Genomic DNA, 6,736 nt, shown 5'->3' with positions numbered 1-6,736 from the left:
ACAATGTAAGCAGGACACTGATCATGTTTATTTTATGGAATGCTCTAGTCTTTTATCTACCGCAAACAGGGAAAACAGCCAGTTTCGAGGGTAATCATACCCTTGATTGTAAGCTTGCGAGCAGGACCCTCTCCACCTAATATATCGGTTTGTCTTAGTCTGTCAATTCTCGTCTTGTCATTCTCGTTAAATATATGTATCGTATTAAGCGCTGCGTAAATTGTTGGCGCTATATAAATTAAAGATAATAATAAAACTACCTCCTTCTAGATTGTAAGTTCATTTGAGCAGGACCCTCCTTACTTGTTTCTCTTAATCAAATTGATACGCTACGTATTGTTTGTTACATCCTGTTTACCCATTGTACAGCGCTGCGGAATATGATGGCACTATATAAACCATAAATAATGAGATATTTTAAATGTATAGTTATTAGGATCTATAAACCCTATTCCATAACATTATTAATAATGATAACGAACAGAAGAAATGTAAGACATATGAGAACGTGTTAATAGGATTCACATATTTGTGAGTCATTGTGTAGTCTTGCGTTGTGTTCATTAGACACATATTATTCTTGGCAGAAACAATAATGCCCAAAGCCTGACAGCTTAGATGAGAGGGATCTCATTTCCAACGCGCTCCATGCAGAGCTTTATGAGATATCCAGCAGGCTGCATTCACTTTCAATGATTTGCTTGCACGATTGCCGGGGTATCATTTAAGGGGCATTAGTCTAGGGAACTATAAAACAACCTTATCAAGAAGCAATGTGTGCCAGAACTATGAAACAACCGATTGACTGCATTCAGAAGAACTCCAGGTGACTACTGGTGTAGCCACGTTTATTTAACCCTTTGAAGTTTCTGGTATAGTTACATTTAGGTGACCATTCTATACACAGCTCACACATTTAACCAGGAAAACATATATATTGTTTCTTGTCTTGTCTCTCTCCAGGAAAAAGTTAAGGTATTCATAAATACCTAGTTTAAAGTAAACCATGCATCCTATCGCATCATATACTGGTATAAAATGGGAGTGCCCCCCCATAACGAGATGGGGATGCAAAGAAATATTTAGAGCCTTGAGCTTAAAATACAGAGCTGTATAACGGTAGTATGGGTCGGCATTAACAAATACCTGGTTTCATCTTAAATTCCCAGACCCAGAAGCTGCCATTGTTGCCAGTCATATGATCTTTTCAGTAACTTTCCCTTCTCAGACAGCAGACTGAGATGCTTCTTAATGGCAACGCTAACAAAGTTCATTCCTTCGTTGACTTTGATTAGTTAGTGTCCAACTGTTTCATTAAGCCTGACCATCTATTGTTTATCAAGATGAAGTGGCTTATTCACTCACGGGATAGTTTCACCCGTGTAAGAGGCAGAACTGGCCCTATATTTATGTAGAAAGTGTATACAGATGAAATAAAAGTAAACAATAGAAAAAAACAAATAACAAACAGAATAAATAGGAATTTATAATCCAATAACAGGTATATTCTGTTTTCCCAACATACAGTGGCAGTACGATGGGTACTGTTCTTTTCTCGGGACAAGATGCATCTAAAGATAAACAAACAATTAAGTGCCCCGGGACCCCTCCTCCTTACCCATAAAAACCGGGGCCGAACCGAAGGTAGACAGTTCTTTTCTTGTCCCTTTCAGGGACGGACAGGGTGTATCGTCGGTCCGGACAGGAGTTCGGCATCTCGTCAGCTGGTGAGGCGCACGGGTTGCTGCCTGGGGGTCTTCGTTGCCTCCGATTGCTCCCCGGGTGGTGAGCAGAGAGAGGCTTCCCTCCGTAGCGGTCCTCGTTACGGAGGATGTAATGGTGTTCTTCCTTTTCTGAGCAAGGAAGTGGGAGCATGCGCAGTTTAGGTGGAACGCACGCCCGGGTGGCGTTGCGTTCCACTGAAGATCCGATCGCGCTACTGAGCATGCGCGAATCGGATCTTCCGGAGTAGACATCTTTTTATTAGAGGTCTACTCCGTTACCATCAGAAAATCCGGATAAGGATAAAAGACCTGCTTCCGCTCCCAAAAAGGCCACTTCCAAAGCTAAGCATTTGTCATGTGCTGAATGTGCTACTCCACTGCCGGATGGCTGCAGGAAAAAGGTGTGCAACGCCTGCTCTGCTGCCCAGCTTGCTGCTGAGAAGCGCAAAGACCTTCAATCTTTCCTTGGGTGGTTCCAGGAAAATTTGGCGCAAACTTTTGAAGCATTTCAATTTTCAGCAGCTCAATCTCAGGAGAGAGTCAAGTTGGATTCCACACACAAGCGCAAGAGATCCAGGTCTTCCTCTCATTCAGACCTTTCCTCGGGTGAGGTCTCCCGGTCCTCTAGTTCTTCTAGTGATAGTTCGGAGGAAGAGATGGTTTTCCCCTCCCAGGATCTCCGTAAATTCACCAAGGAGGTGACTCGTATGCTCCTAGTGGGTGATGTGGGGAAGGTTAAAGGTTTTCCTGTACTCCCTAAAGTGGATGACCTTATCGCCAGGGAATGGAAGCACCCTGAAAAAAGAGCCTTCATTTCTAAACGCTTTAAGCAGTTGTTCAGGCTTCAGGGGGAATATTCTTGGGAAGATCCCCCCAAAGTGGACATACAAGTGGCCCAGCTCTCCAAAAAGACTACTCTCCCTATCGGTGAAGTGTCCGGGCTCAAAGACCCTATGGACAGGAGAGCAGAGACTTCATGCAGGCGTGTGTTCCAAGCGGCAGGAGCTCAATGCAAGGTGGCGGTGTCTAGTGCGGCAGTGGCTAGGGCCCAGCACATGTGGCTTCAACTTTTGCAAGATCGTCTTGCAGATGATGCTGATTCTGAGATTAATAGACTGTTGAAGAATTTAAAGCTTTCCAACGATTTTTTTGTGGATTCAGCTCAGGAGTCCCTTAAGCTCTCGGCCAAGAACATGGCCTTGTCGTCTGTGTCACGCAGAGCCCTTTGGTTACGTTCCTGGACGGCGGATTCTGCTTCTAAATCTGCTCTTTGTGACTTACCTTTAGAGAGTAAGAAGATCTTATTAAGCAGATTTCGGATACAAAAAGAGCTTTGCCTCAGGATCGAAGGCCAAGGTGGAACCGCAGATATCCTTATAGGAACCCGAGACCCGTTTTCCAATCCTCCAGATCTCAGAATTTTCGTGGGCCATTTGGAGATAAAAAATTCCAAGATCGGCCGAAAAAGCAGGATAAAAGAAAGTTCTGACTGCAAGGTGGGAGGACGCCTACGACACTTCAGCCTATCCTGGGAACAGACCACACAAGATCCGTGGGTTCGTCAGATTATTTCGGAGGGTTACAGGATAGAGTTCGTTCAGCCTCCGGTCCGCCAGTTCCTGATTTCGTCCTACCCTTTGGAAAGGAAAAATTGGACTCTTTTTTCCGAAAGCATGAAGCTTCTGGGAAAAGCGGTGATAGAGAAGGTTCCTGTTCGCCAAAGATTTCAAGGAGTATATTCCCGGTTGTTTCTGGTACCAAAGCCGGATGGCTCCTTGCGTCCGGTTCTGGACCTGAAGTCAGTAAACCGCTGTATCCCCTACCAGCATTTCCGGATGGAGAGTATCACCTCAGTCACTCAGGTGCTAAAAAAGGGAGATTTGATGGTCACCTTAGACCTGAAAGAGGCTTATCTTCATGTACCTATAGCCGAAGCGTCCAGAAAGTTTCTGAGGTTTGCTTTGCGCATCAATCACAGGGTGCATCATTTCCAGTTCAAGGCCCTTCCATTCGGTCTGGCATCAGCCCCAAGGGTTTTTACAAAGATCCTTTGTCCTTTGACAGCTCATCTCAGAGAACGAGATATCTCGATAATTCCTTACCTGGACGATTGGCTGATCATGGCGGCCTCCCGGGAGAAACTTTTGTCAGACCTTTCCGCAACTATGAAGTTCCTAGAACTCCACGGCTGGTTAATCAACAAGAAAAAATCTTGCCTCATTCCCGCTTCCAGGACTCTTTTTCTGGGTTTTTTTGTGGACTCAATGTCCCTTTGCGTTTATCTTCCGCGTTCCAAACGCCTCAAGATAAAACAAGAGATCTCGTCGCTGCAAAGAAATCCAATTTGCTCGGTCAGGAAGGCTATGAGCATTCTGGGTCTTCTCACCGCTGCCATCCCGGCGGTTCCTTGGGCAAGGTGTCAGCTTCGTCCCTTGCAATGGCAGATCCTCTCGAACTGGTCCAGGCAAGAAGAAGATCTGGAAACGTCCTTCGCTATAAGTGGCCAGGTTCTCTCCCAGTTGAATTGGTGGAAGCAGTCGTCCCATCTCGCCAGAGGACTCTCTTTCCGTCCCAGAAGTTGGATTGTTATCACCACGGATGCCTCCGGCCGAGGATGGGGAGCCCATTTGGGCTCCCTTTTTCGAAGGGGAGATTGGGCTCCAGTAGATGCTGTCCGCTCGTCCAATTTCCTAGAGCTAAAAGCAATTCTTCTGGCTCTCCTGGCCTTCAGGTCATTGATAGAGGGTCAAGCTGTCAAGATCCAATCAGACAACGCAGCGGCCGTCACATATATCAACAAGCAGGGCGGCACGCGGATCCGGAGTCTTCAGATCCTGTGCGCAGTTATTATGGAGTGGTCCCAACTTCATTTGACGGATATTTCAGCGATGCACATCAGAGGCCGCTACAATTTAATCGCGGACGATTTAAGCAGAGCGAAATGGTCACAGACAGAATGGTCTTTGACCCCGCAAACCTTCTCCACTCTGGTGTCACTCTTCGGTCTTCCGGAAGTGGATTTGATGGCGACTCGCAAGAACCGCAAGGTCCCGGTGTTTGCGTCCCTCAACCGATGGGATCTTCCTCGATTTTTGGACGGTCTTTCCATGGTGTGGAATTTCCGGTTGGCCTACATCTTCCCGCCAGTGGCATTGATTCCTCGCGTTCTGCTGAAAATCCGAAACGACAAGGCCAGGGTCTTGGCCATCCTTCCATACTGGCCCAACAGGGGTTGGTTTGTCCTCCTCCGGCAGTTGACCGTCACCTTTTGGGAGCTTCCTATTTCTCCACATCTTCTCGAGAACATCGACCTTCGTCCGGAACTTCTCAAGATGTTCCGTTTGACAGCCTGGCTGTTGCAAGGCTGATCTTGAGTGACCGGGGTTTGAACGAAGACGTCGCAGACTTTTTGTTGACTTCAGTCAGGAGTTCAACGTCCAAAATTTATTTTCGGGTATGGACCAAGTTCCTCCGATGGTGCACCGCTAGGCACCTTCCCATTTTTCCTCCTGCCATCAATTCCGTCATTTGTTTCTTACGGGAAGGTCTGACTTTGGGCCTTAGTGTCTCGACCCTTAAAGGGCAGATCTCGGCCCTTAGTCATTTTTTTCTTTTAGATCTGGCCTCTCACGTACTTATTAGACGTTTTTTCAAGGCCGCTACTATTCGCCGTCCTCCTAGGAGGTCCTTGTTTCCATCATGGGATCTTGCCATTGTGCTTCGAGCCTTGTGTTCAGCTCCTTTTGAACCTCTGGAGGAGGTTTCCATGAAGTTTCTTTCGCTGAAAACTGTTTTTTAGTGGCTATTACCTCAGCTAGGAGAGTTGGGGAAATCCAGGCGCTGTCGTCCTCTCCGGCGTTCACGATTTTTCATGACGATAAAGTTGTTCTCCATGTTAAACCTTCTTTTCTCCCTAAGGTCATTTCCCGGTCCAGTCTTAGTCAGCCCTTGGTTCTTCCTACTTTTTTTCCGTGTCCTTCTTCTCCTGATGAATTGATTTCGCACACGTTAGATGTCAAGAGGGCTTTGGAAATTTATATTGCGCGTACCTCCTCCATCCGTTCTTCAGACCAGCTCTTTATCAAATTTTTGGGGCGGTCGGCCGGGACGGGAGTTTCCAAAGCTTCCATTTCTCGTTGGCTGGTGGACACCATCCGCATGGCTTACCACTCTAGTGGTCTCACTCTACAATGGCCCATCAGGGCACATTCCACTCGGGCTATGGCGGCCTCCTGGGCTGAAAAAGCTGCAGCTTCTCCTGAGGACATTTGTACGGCTGCTACCTGGTCCTCATTTTCCACTTTCGTGCACCATTATCGGCTAGACATCTTTTCCTCCTCTGCAGCGGATTTTGGGCGTAAGGTGCTCCAGGCGGTGGTCTCCTGATATGGCCCCCCCATTTCTGGGATCTTGCTACATCCCATCGTACTGCCACTGTATGTTGGGAAAAACGGAAATTTTTACTCACCGTAAATTCCTTTTTCCTTAATACAGTGGCAGTACCAGTTTCCCTCCCTTATGTAATAAATTATGTTTGGCAAGCTATTTGGTGTCTGTCTTGTTACTTACTGTCTACCTCCGGTTCGGCCCCGGTTTTTATGGGTAAGGAGGAGGGGTCCCGGGGCACTTAACTGTTTGTTTATCTTTAGATGCATCTTGTCCCGAGAAAAGAACAGTACCCATCGTACTGCCACTGTATTAAGGAAAAAGGAATTTACGGTGAGTAAAAATTTCCGTTTTTTAGATGTTCAGGGAGTTTAGAGGATGGATCCCTGAGGACCTCCACACTTACTCCGCAAAGGAAGTGAAGAAGCCTCAGCATATTGAGTTCTGTGAGATAGGAAGGAACTAAACCAGTAGAAGCTGGTGCTTCTATTAGTAGAGGGGCCAGAGTTGGTTCCAATGTCATTAGCCAGGACGAGCAGAAGAATGAGCACAAATTGCTCGAATCACTCTCCACCAGCACTCACTAAGAAGTGCACTTTTGCAAAGCAGCCCATGGTGGATCATTA

Source organism: Sceloporus occidentalis, unplaced genomic scaffold (assembly GCF_023333645.1).
Source record: "Sceloporus occidentalis isolate IW3139 unplaced genomic scaffold, rSceOcc1.0.p SCAF_27, whole genome shotgun sequence".
Lineage (NCBI taxonomy): Eukaryota > Metazoa > Chordata > Lepidosauria > Squamata > Phrynosomatidae > Sceloporus > Sceloporus occidentalis.
This window is presented reverse-complemented; position numbering follows the sequence as displayed.